The sequence below is a fragment of the Sus scrofa genome, chromosome 10, assembly GCF_000003025.6.
Source record: "Sus scrofa isolate TJ Tabasco breed Duroc chromosome 10, Sscrofa11.1, whole genome shotgun sequence".
Classification (NCBI taxonomy): Eukaryota; Metazoa; Chordata; class Mammalia; order Artiodactyla; family Suidae; genus Sus; species Sus scrofa.
Genome location: NC_010452.4, coordinates 63167696 through 63188806, shown reverse-complemented (window position 1 = coordinate 63188806; position 21111 = coordinate 63167696).

Here is a 21111-nt window from a genome sequence, read left to right as displayed (position 1 = left end):
GAGATGCATGCAAGTAGTGAAAGCATCACACATTTGTAGGAGCTTGTATGGGAGGCTAAAAGGAAGAGACAAAGCATTGAACATACAAACGGGAGAAAGAGGAGTTTGATTTGGGTTTCGATGGAGAACGCTTCTGAGGAGTTCCCGTCGTGGCACAGTGGTTAACAAATCCAACTAGGAACCATGAGGTTGCGGGTTTGATCCCTGGCCTTGCTCAGTGGGTTAAGGACCCCCTGTTGCCATGAGCTGTGGTGTAGGTTGCAGACACGGCTTGGATCCTGCGTTGCTGTGACTCTGGAGTAGGCTGGTGGCTACAGCCCCGATTGCACCCCTAGCCTGGGAACCTCCATATGCCGCGGGTGCGGCCCTAGACAAGGCAAAAGGACAAAACAAACAAAAAACGCTTCTGAAAGCTGGGGATGGAGGCGTCATAAGAGCAGCAAAACACAGAGGAAAACAGCAGAGGCCATGACTGAGCAACTTTGATGGGAACAAAAACGGGAACCGTGCTTTAGGCGTTTCGCAGTCGTGGGGGATATGGGACAAGGAAGAGAAGGATGCTGGTTAGGAGGAAAGCCAGGGAGGGTGAGAACCCTTGCCATGAAGCAACAATTTTCCCTTTGAAGATATTGACAAGATCGTGGGTAAAGATGGAGACGCAGGCAGATGGATAAGGAGGACATGAAAGGCGGACGGCAGCAAGAGTCCCCTTGGCTTGGAGAAGCGGGGTTCCATCAGAGAGTCCATCTACCGAGAGCTTGGCAGAATTAAAGAGAGCAGTTCTTTGTAGTAATTAGAGCACCAACAGGAGCAGATAAGTATCTTCTCCATAGATTACATCATTGTTAAACCTCAATCATTTAAAATATAATTAACCTTTAATAATGCCTTAGATTTAATAATAGAGGTATTGCATGGGAATTGTCTGCCAACCATTATAAATCCATTTGTCTAGGTTTGCCATCCTGCTCATAAAAAGGAGGCGTGTCCCTCGGGCTGTGGTGGCGAGTGCAGAGCGAGCCGATGGAGCGTCTCAGCGCAATTGATCGTAAAAGCCACGTCACGTGGCACCAAGGAAAGAGCACAGTACAGCGAATTGAGAGGAATATTTCTCTTTCCGTTGTTGTCCCCAGGTCTTCTTCCTCTGCCATCTCAAGGTCTACCCCGGGGGCCGTCCCCCTTCCCACCTTGGCTCCTGCGGGAATTCGAAACTGCGATCGGTTTTCGTCATCCCATTTTGTCCCTAGAATGCAGAAAACTGGGTCACGGTTTATTAAGGCAACAAGTAATGTTCGTCTTCAAGGGAGAAAATCATTTTCTTGGTTCCTAGACTTTTTAGGGACTGGAAGCGACCAAATGTCAAAAGGGTTCCCTTTCCTAGATATGTTTTTCACCCACACACCTGTCAACTCAAAAGTGTATTTTTATTTATTTATTTGTTTATTTACTTTTTAGAGCAGCAACCCAGGCATATGGAGGTTCCCAGGCTAGGGGTTGAATCGGAGCTGCAGCTGCCGGCCTACACCACAGCCACGGCAACGCTGGATCCAAGCCTCATCTGTGACCTACACCAGAGCTCACAGCAACACCAGATCCTTAACACACTGACTGAGGCCTGGGATCGAACCTGCATCCTCATGGATACTAGCTGGGTGCGTTTACACTGAGCCACAAAGGGAACTCCCTCAAAAGTGTATTTATGTGTCAGTGCAAGTAGACCTAAATTCTTATTCTCTGTTGCCAATTATTAATTCTTAAAAAATCCCATGTCTTTCCCCCTTTATCATGGCTCAAAATGTTCCTAAATTTACTGCACAAACCGAATATCCATGTTTAAAGGACATCTTTAAAGACTGAAAAATGATGAAAAGTGCTGCAAAATTTAAAAATTACATCTAGATTTTTGAAATCAATTTCTCCTCAGAAGGCTTTGATTTATTATTATTATTATTATTATTATGATTATTTGCTTTTTAGGGCTGCAGCTCACAGCAACCCCGGATCCTTAACCCACTGAGTGAGGCCCTAACCCTAACCCTAACCCCTAACCCTAACCCCTAACCCTAACCCTAACCCTAACCCCTAACCCTAACCCTAACCCTAACCCTAATCCCTAACCCTAACCCCTAACCCTAACCCTAACCCCTAACCCTAACCCTAACCCTAACCCTAACCCCTAACCCTAACCCTAACCCTAACCCCTAACCCTAACCCTAACCCTAACCCTAATCCCTAACCCTAACCCTAACCCTAACCCTGAGTGAGGTCGGATCCTTAACCCACTGAGTGAGGCCAGGGATCGAACCCACATCCTCATGGATGCGAGTTGGATTCGGTTCTGCTGCGCCACAACGAGAACTCCCTTTGGTATATCATCATAAGCATTGCACTTAGACCGAGCAGTAAAATCTCGCTATCCATAACTTAGATGGAGTGGCAAGAACTACATTCTTACCTCAGTGTCGTGTTTGGGAGAGGACAATGGCAAAATTCATGTCAACACCCAGGTTTTGTTTCATTAAAGCTGTAAGAGTTTGCATTTGCCCAAATTTCAGGAATGGCTCAGGAAATAGGTTTTCTAGAAACCTGATTCTAATGTGCCTGCAGGTGGTCCCCTCGACTCTTGCGTTAATATCAGACATCTAGAAGATCACCAGGGACGTGGCACCTGAGTTGGAAAATGTAAGGCAGGCAGGCAGCCGAATGAGGCTATCGTTTTGGTGGCTCTTCCTGGGTTTTCTATATATTGGGGAAATTTTGAAGCAACTTGGATCTTAGCGTATGCAGTTCCCTTGCCTTTTATCTATTTACAGAACAGAGAGAGACTCACAGACATTGAAAAACTTACGGTTACCAAAGGGGACAGGTGGGGGGGGAGGGGGATAGACTGGGGGCTGGTATCGGCACGTGCACACTGAGGTCTATGGAATGACTGGCCGATGGGGACCTGCTGTGTAGCCCAGAGCACTCTGCCCGGTATTCAGTGATCACCTACGTGGGAAGAGAATCTGAGCGAGAATGAATGGACATACATGCGCAACTGAGTCACTTTGTCATATAGCCGAAAATATCACAATCTTGTGAGCCAACTCTACTTCAATAAAACATTAAAAAATGAAAAAAATATTGTTGTCCAAAATTGAAGTCTAGTTGGAGTACTCTGTTACGTAAGTGATGGGTGTATAGTATAGTGATTCACAATTTTTAAAAAGTTTTGCTCCATTTATATATATATATATATATGTATATATATATATATATATATATTTTTTTTTATTTTTACTTTTTTGTCTTTTTGCCATTTCTTAGGCCGCTTCCACAGTATATGGAGGTTCCCAGGCTAGGGGTCGAATCAGAGCTGTAGGCACCGGCCTACGCCAGAGCCACAGCAACGCGGGATCTGAGCCGCGTCTGCGACCTACCCACAGCTCACGGCAACGCCGGATCCCCAACCCACTGAGCAAGGCCAGGGATCGAACCCGAAACCTCATGGTTCCTAGTCGGATTCATTAACCACTGAGCCACAATGGGAACTCCAGCTCCATTTATATTTTTTATGAAACATTGGCTATATTCCTCATGTTGCACAATATATCTCTGTAGCTTATTTTATTTAACTGATTAATTGATTGATTAATTTTGGCCACTCCTGCAGCATGTGGAATTTCCCCTGCCAGGGACAGAACCAGAGGTGCAGCTGTAACTGGAACCACAGCAGTGGCAATGTTGGATTCTTAACCTACTGAGCCACCAGGGAACTCTCCTTGTAGCTTATTTTACATCTAATAGTTTGTACCTCTTAATCTCTTACCCTTATTTTACCCCAGCTCCTTCCCTCTCCCCACTGGCAACCCTGGTTTGTTCTCTGTAAGTCTGCTTCTTTTTTGTTATATTCACTAGTTTGTTGTCTTTTTTACATTTAAGTGCTATCATATAGTATTTGCCTTTCTCTTTCTGACTTATTTCACTTAACCTAATCCCCTCCGCATCCATTCACGTTGCTGTAAATAGGACCCTTTGTGCTTCTTTTTGTGGCTGAGTAGTATCTCATTGCGTGTATACCACCTCTTCGTAACCCATCTGTCAGTGAACACTTAGGTTGCTTCTGCATCCCGGCGATTGTAAGTAATGCAGAGCACATGCAGTTTGAATATGGATACGATCTTAGCTGATTGAATGACTATATGGCCTATTCAGTCTCACCTCCTCAGAGCCTAGAAGGAAGACTTGTTATATGGTGGATGTTGTGTCACCGTTTAAAGAGTAAACGAATCAACAGCAATAGTCTTATGATTGGCTTTGTGATTCATGGAAACAAAGGGTCCTGATCCGGTGGGATTATTCCACTGGTTGTTTTATTTTCTGCCTTCAAACCATTTTGATGCTGCTGCCTTTCCTCTAAATAAGCTGAACTCCCAGGGACACAGAGTAGAATGCGGGTGACCAGGGATGAGGGCATATGGGAAAAGGGGAGATGAGTAAAAATTCTAGGTTTAGAATGAATAAGTTCCGGGGGCTTAAAGGACAGCACGGTGACTAAAACTGCTGTGCTGTGTTACATACATGAAAGTCCTCAGGAGAGCGGATCTTAAGTGTACCAAACACAAAAAATGACAATTAACCCTATCGTGGTCATTACCTCACCGTGCGTATGTGCATCAAAGCGTCGTCTTGTGCACCTAAGACTCACACAGTGTCCTCTGTCAAGTATATTCCTGAAGGCTGGAGAAGGGGAAAAATGCACTTGAAAAAATGTGAGAACCTGTGTTTTGATTTTTAACGCCCAGGCGACATGATCAGTCCTTAAGAAATAGTTTTAAACTAAAGTTGTTTTAAAGGAGCCAGGCAGTTGGAAAAATGGAAAAACAGTCCCTTTTGTAGAAGAAAACTTTTGATGTAGATTTGCCAGATATTAAATCTGCATTTCAAGGTTGCTAAAATGGTGTTAGTTGGTATGTTAATTAATTTGGTACATTTAAATTGTGTGTGTGTGTGTGTGTGTGTGTGTGTGTGTGTGTGTGTGTGTGTGACGCTTTTGTCCAAAAAAGATTTTAGGCACCAGGCTCCTATGGAATCTTTACTTTTAAGGCACGTTGACGCATGGTGCACTCAGTGAGGCGACTAATGTGTTCGGTAGTTCCTTAGAACTGCAGCTGAAGGTACCATGAGTCATGCATTCTCACTCTGCTTCTTTATTGACACTTGCTCCTAGGATAGTGGATGCTGATTCGGAAGCTTATGTGTCACTAATTTTGTCTGCCCATCAGGCAGGCTCTTTCCCTGTTGAATGAAAACCAAGATGGTTTTCTCCCAGAAACCCATTGATGGAGATATTTATCGAGGTATACCCAACCCACTGGCTTTCAAACCCATGGAGATTTTATTCAATATATTTTTCAACATGATCTCCCACTTTCTACTTGCTGGTGAGTTCAGGCAAATCAAATATGTTTTTTTGAACTACGTGTGAATAGTAAGTAATAAGGAAAAAATTGTCATGATATGTATGCATCATCTTTTGGTGGACTGGCTTCCATAAGAACACTATTTATGACTTTTAAATAAAGCTGAACCTTGAGAAAACCATACAGCTGATTATATTCTTTATGATCTAACCCTCTTCAGGTCACAGGGCTCAACTAATTGTGGCAATGTGGTCAATCTGGGGTTGTTATCATCAAAGATTTGCCATGTGAAAATCTACTTTAAAAGCCTGGCTGATGTTATCACCTATTTATTACCATCTCTGCTTACTCTTTCCCCTGCCTGTACCCTCCTGTGCCAGTAGAAACTATAAAAGGAGAGCTTTTTAAACCAAAACCAATACTCACCCTCCTGGTCCCTAGGGAAGAAAGCCCAAAGTAGCATAATCAGCAATTTTTGTATTAGGGTGAAAAACCCAACGAAACCACACAGCACAATGGAAATCCCCGTGCATTTACTACCCTCTTTGTGAATAGTCAGGAGATGCTGGGCAAAGCACCTTACTTGCCTGGCCCTTAGGGTTAGACCCACACATGGCTTTATTCCTCTGTATCTTCAGGGTTCTTTCTTTTTGGGGGGAGGGGTACCTTCTTAGGTGTCACGTTGTCTCTTGTGTGGATGGGCCTCACGCAGCCCCTCCGCCTGGCCCAGGTGTGGAGTGTGGGTCTGTAGTGACCTCATTCTGTTTTCATCTGACTCTCTTCATTATGCCTCCTCGCCTATGCTCTCTGTTCTGCGTCCCGGAAGAACAGGGACCTTGACCTTCGCTCTTGGACATGTCCCGGGTTCCTTCAGCCATTCTCTTCCTTATTCAGAGACAGAGGTGAGCCTTCTCCGTGTGCATCCGTTCTGCTACCTGGGGAAGGTTTTCTTAGTCAGTTTTAGACGTGGCAGAATCAACACTGGCTGTCAAATGCCAGCAAGTCCATCTACTCATCTTTATCGGAATCAATCCCGTGTCTCTCTCTCTCTAAAGGTTTGAGTATCCTATTGTCAGCCTGGAATGCCCCTCTCACTTTCCCCATCTGACTCGCTCCTCCGCAGCCTTGAGATTTGGCCCAGGCTCACCTCCTCAGGAAGCCCTCCCTGATTTCCCACCCCTCCTCTCGTCCTTTACCTTCAAGGCGGGGGTGGGAACCCTCCTTCCTGTTCCCCTAGTACCTGGTCTAGGTCCCTAGGATCCCAACCTACCACGCTGAATTCGTGAATTCTTCCTTTGCGAGTATATATCTGAGTTCATCTGATGACCCGCGCTTAGCAAAGTACTTGGCACTTAATTTATCTTTGTTAAGGAATTAATACTTAATATAATTCAGCGCTGGTATGAATACCCCTAGTGACTTGAGCCCCTTTGGCCTCAGAGAGGCTCTTTCCCTCACAGTCACAAAACCATTCTTATGCTGAGTGACATCCCCCTGGGGCCCCACAAAACACATACAATCCCTTCTGCACACGACAGATGGACAGACCTTGGAAGGCACTGTCAGAGCTGCCTGGAGTCAGACCAAACATCCTCGTTTCCTCTGAACCAGATCTTGTCCGGATTTAAATCCTCTTCACCTTTTAGTAACTCTAAGCGCACTCGATCCCAGAACAATTGAGGGTGGGTGTTGCTGGGTGTAAGTGAGGGACGTTGGTCCTATAACCCATCAGCCTGTTGGAATGCTCGTGTCATCGTGAGGGTTAAATGAAATACTGCATGTGCCTAGCACGGGAGGGCGCGGTCCGTAAACATTCATCCGACTGGATCGTATTCCACGAGACCTGAGCGCAGACACGGCTTTTGAAGTTGGTGGGGAGAGGTAAAGATTTCCCAGCTGCTCACTCTCCAGCTTTTGACTCCACAGAGCTTTGGATGGAATCATGGTGCTTGGCGATATCCTGCTCTGAGGTAGTTTATCTTCTGGAATAACTTCATGTGTGGACTTTCACTCATGAAAGATACAGCATCCAAAAGGCCAAGTGTTCTGACGTCGCCTTCCCCACCCCATAGCCATGATGGGGCAAGACCTTTAATGATCTCTTCACTCATCCTCTGCTAGTGACCAAAGGGCACACAGTTCTGCAACAGTTTGCTGGAACGACTGATTCAGTTCACAGGTACAGAACCCAAAAAACCCCCATTTCTCTATGAAAAGGGAACCGCTCTGGCTTTAGTCTCCTTGGTTCTGTCCCATCACCAGTGAAGACAAATGCCTCAGGCAGAGACTCTTTGGGACATGGAGTATCTTTTGCCTCCTAGGAAGTTAATTCTGAATTTAACTTAAAAAAGTCTAAGTGGGGAATTCCCGTTGTGGCTCAGTGGAAACGAGCCCAACCAATACCCATGAAGATGTGGGTACGACCCCTGGCCCCGCTCAGTGGGTTAAGGATCCAGTGTTGCCATGAGCTGTGGTGTAGGTTGCAGATGTGGCTCTGCATTGCTGTGGTTGTGGGGTAGGCTGGCAGCTTCAGCTCCGATTCAACCCCTCGCCTGGGAACTTACTTATGCCCTGGGCGTGGCACCAAACAAAGCAAAAAAAAAAAAAAATTTCGAAGTGATTCTTATCTCATAGCTGCTCTAAGAAGACCTTCGATGATGAATGAACTTGAAAAGGCGTTTCAAATGAAAGCTGGTGCGTTGGAGGTGATGAACGTGGGAGCATGTTAGCAGTGGGAGAGAATAACAAAGGGAAAGTCCAAGAAAGGAAGGAAGGAAGGGAGGCTCTGGGAAAGGGTCACCAGCTCTTTTAAAGGAGAAACAGTGAGGGGCTGGGCTGGAATTGGAGGAAAGGTCAAGGTATGGTGGTCAAGAGAAGGGACATGTGGACAACTTAGAGGAGCTGGAGAGAAAAGCAAATCGGCAATTGGCTGACATCTATGACAGCAGGAGACAAGAAGACAGACTTCATCTTGAGTCTGCTCCTGTAGAGAGAAGAGACTCACACCAAAGTCACGGTCAAGGTACAGCTGTGTGTGGTCTAGAAGCACAAAGAGAAGGACAGAGGGAAGTTCCCAAAGAATGGTTTAAGAAGTTGACACAGAGGAGGTAAAATAAGAGAAATAGCAAACGTCTGCGGAGCGGCTTCTAGGGAAAATGCATTTGGAAGTTTTAAAAAGTTCTTCCTCAAAATATGTCAGAGCTGCCCTCAATTTCCTGTAAGGCTTTGTGGCGTTGCTGTGTAGAGTGTTTATGGAAATAGTCAAAGCCGAAGAAGTTTGAATCTTGCATAATTTAATTCAAATGTGTATTTTAGTGATAACTGAACCAGAAAAAAGAAGACAAAGAAAACAGGAGAAGGGGTGGGGGGATTAGGATGGTGTGCCCACAGTGGATGGATCTGTTAGGTAATAAGTGGGGTGTGGATGCTGATACCGTGTCTGGTGGGTGTCTGGCCATCTGTTATTAACCCCATATGTTAAAAAGAATCAATCACCTACAGAAGGGCAAACATGGCGTCATCTCATCACTTTCCTAAGAAAATAGTTTATGTCAGGAGATGCTTTGGTTCCAATCATGGTTGGTAAGGAGTAAGTTGTTTGTTTGTTTGTTTTTCAATTAGAGTTTATTTACAATGTTATGCCAATTTCTGCTGGACAGCAAAGTGACCCAGGGCGGTAAATTTTGATGGCTAACTTCAGGCAGCTCCATATTGTGCTTTCTGGGGATTAGCAATTTCTCCCTCTAGTTTTGTAGCTTTCTTGAGCTTCCCATTTTCCTAGCATTGGGCTCCTTCATGACAGCTTTATCTTGGAAGCTTTTTTTTACCTGTTTCTGGTAGCAAACTGTCACTCTTCTGGGAAACATTGAGATCCTAGGCTCTGAAGAACCAGATCTGAAAGACTGGGTTTCTTGCCATCTTAAGCCATTTTCCTTAAAAAGTAATTGATTACATGGTAAAGCCAGCTTGGAAAGAACTCTTGGGTTTCATCTGGCAGCTGAAACCTTAGGACATTTACCTGGTTGGACAATTGTGGGGTCTAGAGGTTTCCCACGATGGGCAGCTTTTATTGTCCAGTCCAATCTCATTGACTTCCTCCCCGTTTCTTATCCATCTTTCAATTGGATTTATAATGGTTTGGGTCTTATGAAGTGCGGGGAGGGTTTGCAGAGCTCTTTGAAGATAAGAAAATTCTTTTAATTAAAAGGAAGATACTATCATCTCCAATTATGTGTCTTTGATCTCTCTGGACCACTGTATCCTCTCTGGACCATTGCATCCTGGGACTTGTAGTTTCTCTCCAGTTGCGTCCCCCTCTTTCCTAAGCCAGTAGGAACCCTCTCACTTCTGGGAAATATCAGGGCAAATAAGATCAGCTCCAGTATGTAACAGTCAACCAATGAACCATCTGGCAATTTCTGAAAACTTTCTTTTCATCATTGCTTATCATGTTTTTATACCATGTTGAGTGGGTGGATGGGAAAGGAACCTGAAAATTAAGACTCTCATCAGGGAAATTATTTACATTGACATAGGTGACAATTAGGGCATGAAGCTAGCCCATCCTACCTCGCTGCCAATGCGTGGCTTCTCAGAAACAATTATACCCCACCGTGGTTCCTCCACCGATGGCAAGGTGTGAAGAAGCTGCCTCTTAAAGTGTGCAACACTGAAAAGAAGACTATTTTAATGACAAAATTGAAGAAAAAAAGAACCCCAGTGATTTCACCTGTGATTCCCCTATGAAGGTAAAGGAAAGGAAAACCAGATTGGATAGAGTAGAATGTCTACTTTGTAGATAAGATTTCACAGGAAAAGACATTGAAGTGCTTGAACCCGTCTTCCTAACTACTTAGGATTGTATTTACAATTCCTCCAGCTGAAGAATTTGACCTGGTTCTTTATTATTATTACTTTAAAATATATTAAAATTTTATTTGTCAATTATACTGCTATCAAGCTAAAAAAAACATGTGGTTATATGATAAAGCTAGGGTGCTGCTGCTTTTTATATTTGAATAACTGTTTAACTCTCTTAACTATGTATGTGTACAATTTTTTTAAATTAAAAATAAAGCTGTGTTTGCATTTGCTTATATATTCTTGGGATGTTTAAAAGGATATTCATAAAAATGGTTACATGTATTGGCAAATAATGCATGACCATTGTAGAAAAATTAGTATATATCAACAAACCAAGAAACAATAAAAGAAAACTATCCACTGTTTTTGTCTTAAATATATGGTTGGAATTAACTAATAATTTACTAATTACCTATATTTCTTACAAGGTAGCAAACTTACCATATCAGTTGAATTTCAAAGTATAATAATTCCTTTTGATTTGGGCTGTGGGGCCAAAGTATCTATAAATCTGGCAGTAATCATTATAAATGCAAAGAAAAAAAATGAAACACGACTGCACTTTGCTGTACAGCAGAAATTAGCACAACATTGTAAATCAACTACCCTTTGATTAAAAAAAAAATACCTGCCATTTATTGGGTTCTCACTAGATCCTAGGCACTGAACCTTGCATATAGAATTATCTCACTTCATCCCCAAAGTGACAGCATAAGCCACATCTAATTTTTTACTGAGGTTTACTCGACGTACAGTATTATATGTTATAGGTGTGTGACATAGTGTTTCATGGTTTTAAAGTTTATACTCCATTTGTAGCTATTACAAAATACTGGCTATCTTCTCTGTGTTGGCTGAGATAGGCTTATTTGATACCCAATAGTACCTCTTACTCCCCACCCCTAAACTTCCCTCCCTCTTCCCTCTCTACCACTAGTTTATTCTCTATATCTGCGAGTCTCTTTCTGTATTGTTAAATTCACCAGTCTGCTTTATTTTTCATGGTCCACATATAAGAGATGTCATAGAGTATTTTTCTTCCTCCGCATGACTTCTTTCACTGAGCAGGGTATGCTCCAAGTCCTTTCAAGTTGTTGCGAATGGTAAAATTTCATTCTTTTCATGACTGAGTAATATTCCATTGTGTGTGTGTGTGTGTATAAAACACCTCTTCCTTATCTCTTCATCAGTTGATGAACCCCTGGGTTGCTTTCATATCTTGGCAATTGTAGACAGTGTTCCTATGAATGTTGGGGTGCTCATATCTTTTCAAATTGCTATTTTTGGGGGTTTGGGGATATATACCCAGAAGTGGAATTGCTGAGTCATATGATATAAGCCAGGCATAAATATCATTATACCATTTCTATATGACCAGAAAGGAAACAGGCTTACAATCTTTAAATGAGGAGTCAAGGGCACTAAATCCAGCAGGTGTCGGTGCTAGGGTTTGAACTCAGGCAGCCTGACCTCAGAGCCTGTCTCAAAGAAACATTTTTTTCTGAGAGAAGTTTCTTAAACCTCCTCTTTACAATGATGAAAAAGTTCTGGATCCGACTCGGCCAGTAGCCAGTGCCAGCTTTTTAAACACAAGCACTCAAAGTGTACCTAGTACCATGGAGGAACGGGCTTTTTACTACTTTTACCTGATTTTAATTAACTTAAATTTACATATAAATGCCCACCTGTGGCTAGTGGCTACCACAGGGATCACTGCTGCTCATGTGGCTTCTAGATGGTTTTTATCTGATTGTTTGCCTCCATGAGCTTATGAGCTCAAAGCCCACAGAGTTAAAGCAAAAAAAAAAGGATAAAAGAATGAAACAGAAAGAGAGAGCAGCAAAGGGTTAGGAAGGGGGGAAGGAGGGAGGGAAAAAGGAAGGAAAGAAAGAAGGAGGGAGAGAGGGCGGAAGGAAGGAGGGAGGAAGGGGAGGGGGAAGTTGGAGCTTTGGTCGGGGTGGCTGACCTCAAGCCCCGGCTGGGTTTTGTATTTGGAGCTCTTCAAACTTCCACGCCAAAGTTGTGGCTATTGACAGTATATTGCCAATATTCCGGCCCACACAGACCTCAGCAAAGCCAACCCCACTGCCTAGGTCAGATTTTATTATTAGAACCTGTCCCAGAGTACGACTTGGCAATTTGGACTGTAAAAATGCATTTCAAAAGTATTTGATACTGATGCTCAAACTTAAAAAAAAAAGCACAAGACACCGCCAAGAGGGAACTCAAATCTCTCCAAAAAGAATGACTCATGTCCCGTCGATGAATCTCTTGTTCTATATAAATTTTATTCGTTTCTTTCTTTTCGAGCCAGAAAAGAGCTCAGAAATCATCTGCGTTCATGCTTGGTAACAGGAAGCAACGCGAAGCCCAAGGAAATCAAGTGACTTGGTGCTGGAGCCAAACCAGCTCCCACCGCCTGGTCTGGCGTTTGGAGGGGAGGCTTTCTTGGAATAATCTTTGAATCCTGATTTTTGACGGGCCCGCACTGAGGGTTCCAGGTGACGCTTACCTAGGAATCTTCCCGTAGGTAGCTGAGGTTCTTTCCTCTGCGTCTCCGTGCTCCATCTCTCACCTGGGCTGTGATGAGCCATAGATTAAAAAAGAAGAGGAAGAGAGGCTTCCCGATACCATCTCTAAGATGAAATACTGTTTTCTGTAACCTGTGCACAGAGATTTGGCAACAGCTCTTTGCAGCCTTCTCTTCGATATCGACAAAGCAATAAAAACAAACTTTTTGGAGACATGCGGCAGCTCATAACAAACGTTGGCTGTCACTGAGATCCTAGGAGACTGGGAGGGAATGTTTTCTGGGAACTTGTTTTTAGGGAGGAAAAAAAAAGTCCCCTGACTCTCCCATAAATGGGAAGCTGTTGTGAGTTTTAAATGGAAAACACCGTCACTGCGGAGCTGCTATTATTTTGGGGACCAACCCTTATCAAGTTCTGGGTAATTCAATGCACGCAGAAGAAGTGTGAAATGAGAGCAATTTAAGGAGATTAAAAAAGTAACCAGAGATTATACAATTTAAGGATTTGGGGTTGTTTTAACAACATTACCTAATTAGGCTGAAATTTTCTCTATGAGGAGGAAGGTTTTCAAGTTGGACGTGTACTGAAAATGAGGACTACTTTAGATTTTGGATAGGTCAGCCCAGAAAGAAAGGATCAGAGAGAATCAGGCAGAATTCTTGATGAAGGATGGGGCAGAGGTGGGTAGGGCCGGGGTCTGCGGTTAGGGCAAGTGGAGAATGATAGAATATTTCTTGGGTGTTTGGTGTTGTGTATGTTTATTTGGGTTAAATTAGGAGGAAGATGTAGGAGCAATTAGAAGGTGAATGTGGCTATTGGAGAACCAGGATGCTGAGAGGGGTTCTTCTCCTAAAATTCCAGAGTTACTTTGTGTGTTTTATCTCCACCTAAATTCTTCCGGGGCTCCCGCCTTGCCTTCGACCTCATCTGCTCCCCAGAGCCTGATGCGCGGCATTGCACAAGAGGCATTTGTTGGGCAACTGATCTGATTACAGACTGGAATTACAGGACTCTTTTAGGTTGTAACTTACCTGGGAAATATGAATTTTGAGATGAGGAGAGATGTTTCCAGGGGAATAAAAAGGATGAAGGGAAGAATGGGGCAGGCAGGGTGTCATCTGGGGCAAAGGTCCCCGCCGCTCTGCTTTCAGCCAAGAACACGAGTGACGGCGTCTCCTCTGTGGTCCTTGTGATGATTAAACGGGATTCTCTTAATCACCTTATCCGAGGCCCTTGGCACGGCACCTGGGGCTCAGAGGATACGAGGCTGTCCCACCCCCAGATTTACCCATGGCTAAATACCTTAATATTATTGACTCTAATTTTTCTGTCTCTAAAATAGGAATTATAATACCCATTTCTTTTCCACTTTGCAGTGGTGCAGCGAGAAGGTCTGATTTAATATATTGTGGCTGATTTAATATGTCGTGGCTCAGTAGCAGTGAACCTGACAAGTATCCATGAGGATGCGGGTTCAATCACTGGCCTCGCTCAGTGGGTTAAGGATCTGGCATTGCCGTGAGCTGTAGTGTAGGTCGTAGACGCGGCTAGGATCCCGCGTTGCTGTGGCTCTGGCGTAGGCCGGTGGCTACAGCTCTGATTCAACTCCTAGCCTGGGAACCTCCATATGCCACAGCAGTAGCCCAAGAAATGGCAAAAAGACAAAAAAAAAAGGGGGGGCAAAAATGGAAACTTTGAAATAATACAACTACAGGGACCGTCCAGAGGGAATGAGCCTCGGGCCAAGGCTTCCATTTCCAGGCGTCTTCCCCTCCCTGGCTTTGTCTGCACATGAGGACATTAGGAGATGAATATGCATTTGGGGATAGAATTAATGGGAGCAGGAAAAAAATGTCCAGCCTCTAAGAAGAACCGTTGCTAATGGACAACAGGAAAAGTAAATGGTTAGGAAAGAGCCTAACCATTAATTAATTGGAATGATTCCGTAATCACCAAAGATGGAGAGTAGCTAGAATTTCTAGATGCGGATGCCCACTGGAATTTTCAAGCCGTCTGCATTCACAGTACCATCTGCAATATAACAGCCATGCAGCCACCGCCACTGCTGAGCTCTTGGAGCTGGTCTTCCTGGATGCCGTGCGGAGGAGTGGGCTATGACACAGAAACGCTGTAGGGGTTGACTGGTTTTCTGTCTGGGATTCCATCCGGATCCCTCCCCTAAGGTTTTTCTTCTCTACTTCGCAGATGAAAGGGGACTCATTCCTTACAATCCCAACACCGACAGGAGACACCTTGGGTGCCTTTTGGAAAGAAGACAGTTTTCCCTGCCCTCCTTCCTGCAAGTCTGAAAATTGAAAGAAGACGCACCCTCTTGCTTCTCTTTGGTATCATTTTAACCCGGCAGACTCAGCCCTCTGTGTAAGATACGGGAAATTGGGTGGGAGACAGGTCTGCATGTCCACACCGAACGCAGTTTCCCGGATGGGAAGCTGTGTGGGTAACTAGGCATGGCTGGCTCCCAAGTGCTTGGTGGGCTCCCTTTGACCTGGTCCTTGCGTTTCAAGTCATTTCTCGCTGATCAGCCCCCATCCTACCCTTCCAACCAGCTTCCTGATGGAAGCGGTCACCAGACCCAAGAATTCGAGGTTGCCTCTCCCCCGGGGTTCTTGCTCAACGAGCCTTTATCAAATCTCTCCTCTGCAGGCTCTCCTTGTGGAGGGGGCGCGGGCAGGGACAGGGATTCTCCCGCAGGTGCTGTTTGCTCTTTTCTAGCCGACTTGCTGTTGGTCCCTGTGGCATTCCTCTGGGCTGCTCCTGCAGCAACAGAATCTCTGTCAAATCATCTCTGCTCTCCTCCTGCTGTTTCAGGGGCGTCTCATCCTGCTGCTTGCCACTCATGGCGTTTTGTCGGCTGGGAGGGGACATGAGCTCGTGGCAATCTGTGACCCCAGTGCACTCCAAACAGGATCGACATTCTCGTGAAGGAAGGCACTGGTTTTCCTTAGGGTCTCTGTCGTTTCTCTTCCAGGGGTGGCCGGCCCAAAGCAATTTCTCGATTTATCATTTTTTGAGTGGAAGAACATTTTTTTTATACCATCCTTCCTCAACTCTGTTTACCCTTTTAGATCTGAGGCCAATGATTTCTGTTTGTTGCATTCCCTCCTCTGTTCCCAGGACCTGCATCTGTACCTGGCACCTATTACGCTCCTGAGTGTCTGTTGAATGAATACATGAGTGACTTGTCTCTGAAACCAGGTCTTCAGACCTAGGGGACTGGCCCTATGGGTCACGTTCATTTTTCTTAGTAGAGATATGAGCCTTGCGAGGGGCACATTTATATTTCAGCCTTTTGACCCATTTTAGGAGAGCTCATTATGGAGAGGGGGGGTCCTGCCCCCTTCCCATCCTTTCCTCCCCACAAGCACGTCCTAAGGTCCATCAAGGGGACAGTCAAGATTTCACCTTCTGGTGTACCCAGTGGGCGTCTCAGGTGATTGCTGAAGCCAGGTGGCCACAGGTTCCTGTGTGAGGATGGACTGAGTGCCCGTGGAGAATGGATGGCCTGTTAGAGGCTGGTCCATTCCCACTTGCTGCGATGAATTTGCTTTGGTTGTTGGAAAACAAGTGATCACAGATTGGCATCATGGGATCCCTTTTTGCTCCCCCTGAAAAAGAGATTCCAGGTGCCCAGGCAAATCCTTGATGCAACCTGCTGTCCCTTGCTTCCGGCGGGGGTGCTTGGGGTGGGGGGGACTATCTTCTAGTGACTCCCCGGGACCACTGCCTTTGGTTGGCTCTTTTGCCTTCCCTGCTCCCATTAAATAAGAGACTTTTCACATTTTTTCCTAGAAGCTACTGTGTTCCTCTTTCATTCTTCACCTCTGGCAGGATCCGCAGTGCTGGGTGCCGTGCTCCTGACCTATAATTAGAAGTGGAGCATATGAAATTTGTCCTTCCACTTTGGTACCCTTCCGAGTGAGGGGTGCTCCATTAACCTGAGCCATGATTGTTTCTTGACAGTTAAATATAAATTTTCCACTAAATGCCACTTAACATGGTTGCTTTAAAGGTATTAATTGGGCCTTTTAACTATACAATGCAATTATAAGTCTAATGGAAAATAATTGGTCAACATGGGGGAGGGAAAAATACCTGAAAACAACTGGGAAAGCCAAACTTTAAGAAAGTTAAGACTCCACTAGTTAAAAGTTTACTTTAGTTGAAAAAAAAAGCCAATCAGCTTCCTGGGGGGGGGGGAGGGGAAATAAACATTCTAGAGAAGTGAGAGACGCGGGCAAACCCGTAATGAATCCTGAATACAATGGTTGATAAGGGCGAGAAACGTGTTGAATTAGCCTACACCTCCTTACCGGAGCTTTCCATCAAAAATCTTTTCTCTGGCTTTGCAAATGCTCTTTTAACATCATTTCCGTGGAATAAATCCCATGCATCCCCTCTCCCCACCCCCCGCTCCCCCCTTGTTGGGGGGAAAAGAGGTTTCAGCTTTAGAAAACACTTTATGTTTTCCTTGTTGTCATCCACGCTTGTCTTAGACTAACAAAGCTCAGGGGAAAAAAAAAAATTGTTTTTTTTTTTTGAAAGAAAAGAGGAAAAAAAGCGGGGGGGGAACGTGAGCTGGAGATTGTGGCAAGCTTTACAAATTGGCACAGTCTTATCAACTGCATTTCATGGTTTCTTGGAATCCTTTCAAAAGAGACTTCGCTTTGTAAGAGACGGTTTCAGCTTTTTATTACTACAAGCTCTACTTGAGAGTTTCCAAAAATTGCTTTTGAGTTTCCCAGACTCTTAAAGCATCAATACTGATGTTTCCTTCTTGGGCGTTATCTCCTTGCTGATGTGATTTGCTGGGCATCTATGCTCTCTGCTCTCCGTCCCCCTCACGTCTGGTCTCCTTTCTTTCCCCCTGGTCCTGCTGCCTTAGGGGGACACCAGGTATGTCACTCTGAGCTCCTAGCTATTCCCTCGTCATTTAAGAAGAAATGAAGGCCAGACCTTTATGGTCAGGGACCTGTTTCTGTTGTGTAAGGTGACTGTCAATTTCACCAGCCAGAGGCAGGGATTCCATGTCCTTTCTGATTTCCGGGACGTGGTGCCAAGCTCTGAGCACTCCCACCTTTACACACTAGAACACGGGCTATTATTTTCACACCCACATGACAAATCCTGTTAAGGAATATAATTAAAGTGAACAATCTTTCTAATTAAAAAAAAAAACCCCAAGCCATCTCTAGCCCCAGCCAATGACTCACATGTTAAAACAATATTTGACAATGTAGAAATCGTCCACCAAAGAATTTCGAAATCTTCAGTTTCTAGTGTAAGATTTTACCTATAGAATCATATATTATGTGCTCTGTCCTTAAAGCTAAGAAGTGGGGATCGAGAGTTTTATATTTTAACGCACTGGTTTGGTTTTAAGGCTTTACCAAGGTGGCTCTATGATTCAAAACAGTGAATGGTAGTTCTTATAACTTTTACCGAAGTCTTTAAAAAAAGATAGGGTACAGAGTTGAAAATGGGCTGTTTTAGGTTCTCGCTCTGCTCTTAACATGTTGGGAGATCGTGAGTAAAGCATTTAATCGTGATAAGATGTAATCCTTTCTAATTTGTGAAATACCGCCTCTGAAACACTAGGGAGTGTATGTATTGCAATAGTCTTCCAAACTATATCTATATGTAGGCAGATATAGATATACAGATACATAGATACAATGTAGACATAAAGATATAGTTTGGGAAACTTTATACAAATTGTCCAAGTGACAGATATAAAATTTATAATACAGAATCTGTATATGAAATATGCATCAAGGTGACGTTTTGGGGGGAACTTAAGCGATGACATCGTAGCTACAAGACGAAGAAGGGATGAATGGAAGGGAAATGTCTGTGGATTGACTGAAAGGCAGTGCCTCAAAGAGAAAAGGGAAGGTTGAGCTAAGAATCAAAGGAAATACATGTTTTGTAAATTACAGCCATGCCTGTCTGGATAAGAGAGCGTCTGGTGCACTAGAGGTGTTATTTTTAAAAAATGAAAGCGTTTGCTAAATATGGCATTAGGATGGATGCGTGTGCCGATGAACGAACTTTTTTTAATTATGAGAGAAATGAGTTGCTGTGGTAATTACTTGGAAAGTGATTATACTGAAGCATCGCCTGGCCCCCCTCGCGCCCTGGGTTGTTGCTTCACCAGTTTGCTGTGATCAAGACCATACTCGTGGAGGATATTTCTTTACAAACAGAGCTCGGCTTCTGGAAAATTCCTGCTCCTCTCTTGCTTGACAAACACCCATTCCCGGCAAGGGGAGTCTTGCCTGAACCGCATCTTAAATGTTGTGGTGATGCATGAGTGTTAAGATTTGGGCAACGCTCTGTGGAAGGCCAGGCATATGCTTCGTGGTACCTATGATCTGTTCCGGTCATTGTTTGGGTTTCTAAGCAGGGGCATTTGAGAGAGCTTCTCACTTAACAGAAGCCCAAGAGGCTAGAAAAACTAGTTGGAGATAGAGAATGTGTTAGGAATCACGGTCCTGTGACTTTCAAATAAGGACAGAACCATGAGCCCTGGACACACGGGTGTTCTGTACCTTGCAGACAAGTTCGTTCGCACACATGGAAACGTACACCCTGCCTTAACTCCTATGCCGTGAATTGTGGCTCAGATGTCTCGTGGCTTCCTTATTTTTTCCTTCTTTCTCCGCAGCTTCCTCCCATAAACCTTCAGAGGAATGAGCTTCCAAAGTGATCCTTAAAATGCAGCCCCACCCACTGCTTGCCTAGGGGGCCTCGATTGTAAAACAATGAGGTTATAAAATGGCAAAAGCAATTCCCTGAAAATTCCAAGGAAGCCCCTCCTTTGAATGAAACAGGAATACAGGAGTCCGGCAGCCAGGGCACATAAAACAGAAATCAACCGATTAGCTCATTAAACATTTTGGGACTGAGGCTTGACCCCTAAGAGGCACCAACCACAATGGAGGTATTTTGGCCATTTGATATTCATGAGACTGGGACGGTTGAGGATGAGCTAAGGGCTAAATACTAGGGGGTTGGCTTTCTAATGTAAACATCATTATCATTTGGAAATCAATTAGCTCCTTGCAAGGAGCAGAACCAGGAGAGGGGGCCTTCAGAGCTACTATTGTGAGCTGTGGCTATTTGCTTTAATTAAGAGGAGACAGAGTGGATTATTGTCTCAAACTAAAGAGTTGGGAAGAGTCAGAAAATTACACTTTACCCTGGTGAACAACAAAGCTCAGGCCAGAGATGGGGGTGGGGGGCGTCTCTGCATCAGGAGGGTCTAAAACAAATTAGCTTTTAATCTGGAAACTTTGTGAGGATGCCTGCACCAAACAATTAGAAAAAAATGCAAAGCAGAGGCCCTTCTAAAGCATCAGGCTCCCCTTGAGGGCTTGTCCTGTTTCCATATCAGCACGATCTGGGTGATAAGCATTTTCTCTTGCCATTCACTTGCCAAAGATTTAGCCTTTATAGCAAAAAATAATTTAAAATTGGATCTTCAGGGCAAAGATGTTAGTAGCTTTTAATGTGAAATCATTGCACTGAAACCTGAAGGAAAAATGTAATACAGTCCATGATTGGCTGAAAACATAAATGTTTGGTACCTAGAAGTCTTCAATGTTATCTGCTTGGGCGTCCACAGCCCTTTTCTCTCACTGAGACTTTAGGTCAAACCAAGCCATGGAAAAGAATTGCAATTGCTCTTCTCATTCATTTCCCCATCCATCCATCCATCCATCCATCCATCCATCCATCCATCCATCTCTTCATCCATCCATCCATCCATCCATCCATCCATCCATCTCTTCATCCATCCATCCATCCATCCATCCATCCAATAAGTAAACATGAAGAGTGAGCTATATGTCAGAGTCCTGGGTTCTGGGAGATCCCTGGGAATAAGGTGTGATATTTCTTTGGAGAGAGAGAGAGAAATGAACATTAGCTGCTATGAGGATGTAGGAGAAGTGCCTTGTCTTTGGGAGTCAGGAAGTAAGTCCCAGAGGAGAGGCAGAAATGGCCAGCTCAGAAGAAGAAAACATAGGCAAAGGACAAGGTAAGGGAGGTTTCAGTCCTGACGGGCCGGCCATGAGAGCTGGGGTGTAGGGTGTGTGAGGGAAGAGTAAATCAGAAGACTGGAGAGCAAACGGGAGCCACGGTCTGGAGGCTTCTCCCTGGTGGGCAGACTCACCTTATCCCCAGGGCACGGGGAACCTTTGAAGCAGGTGCATGCCATGAGATAAATACACATATTTTAGGAAGATCATTCTGATAGCAAGGTAGAAACTGGTTTGGAAAGAGCCAGATTG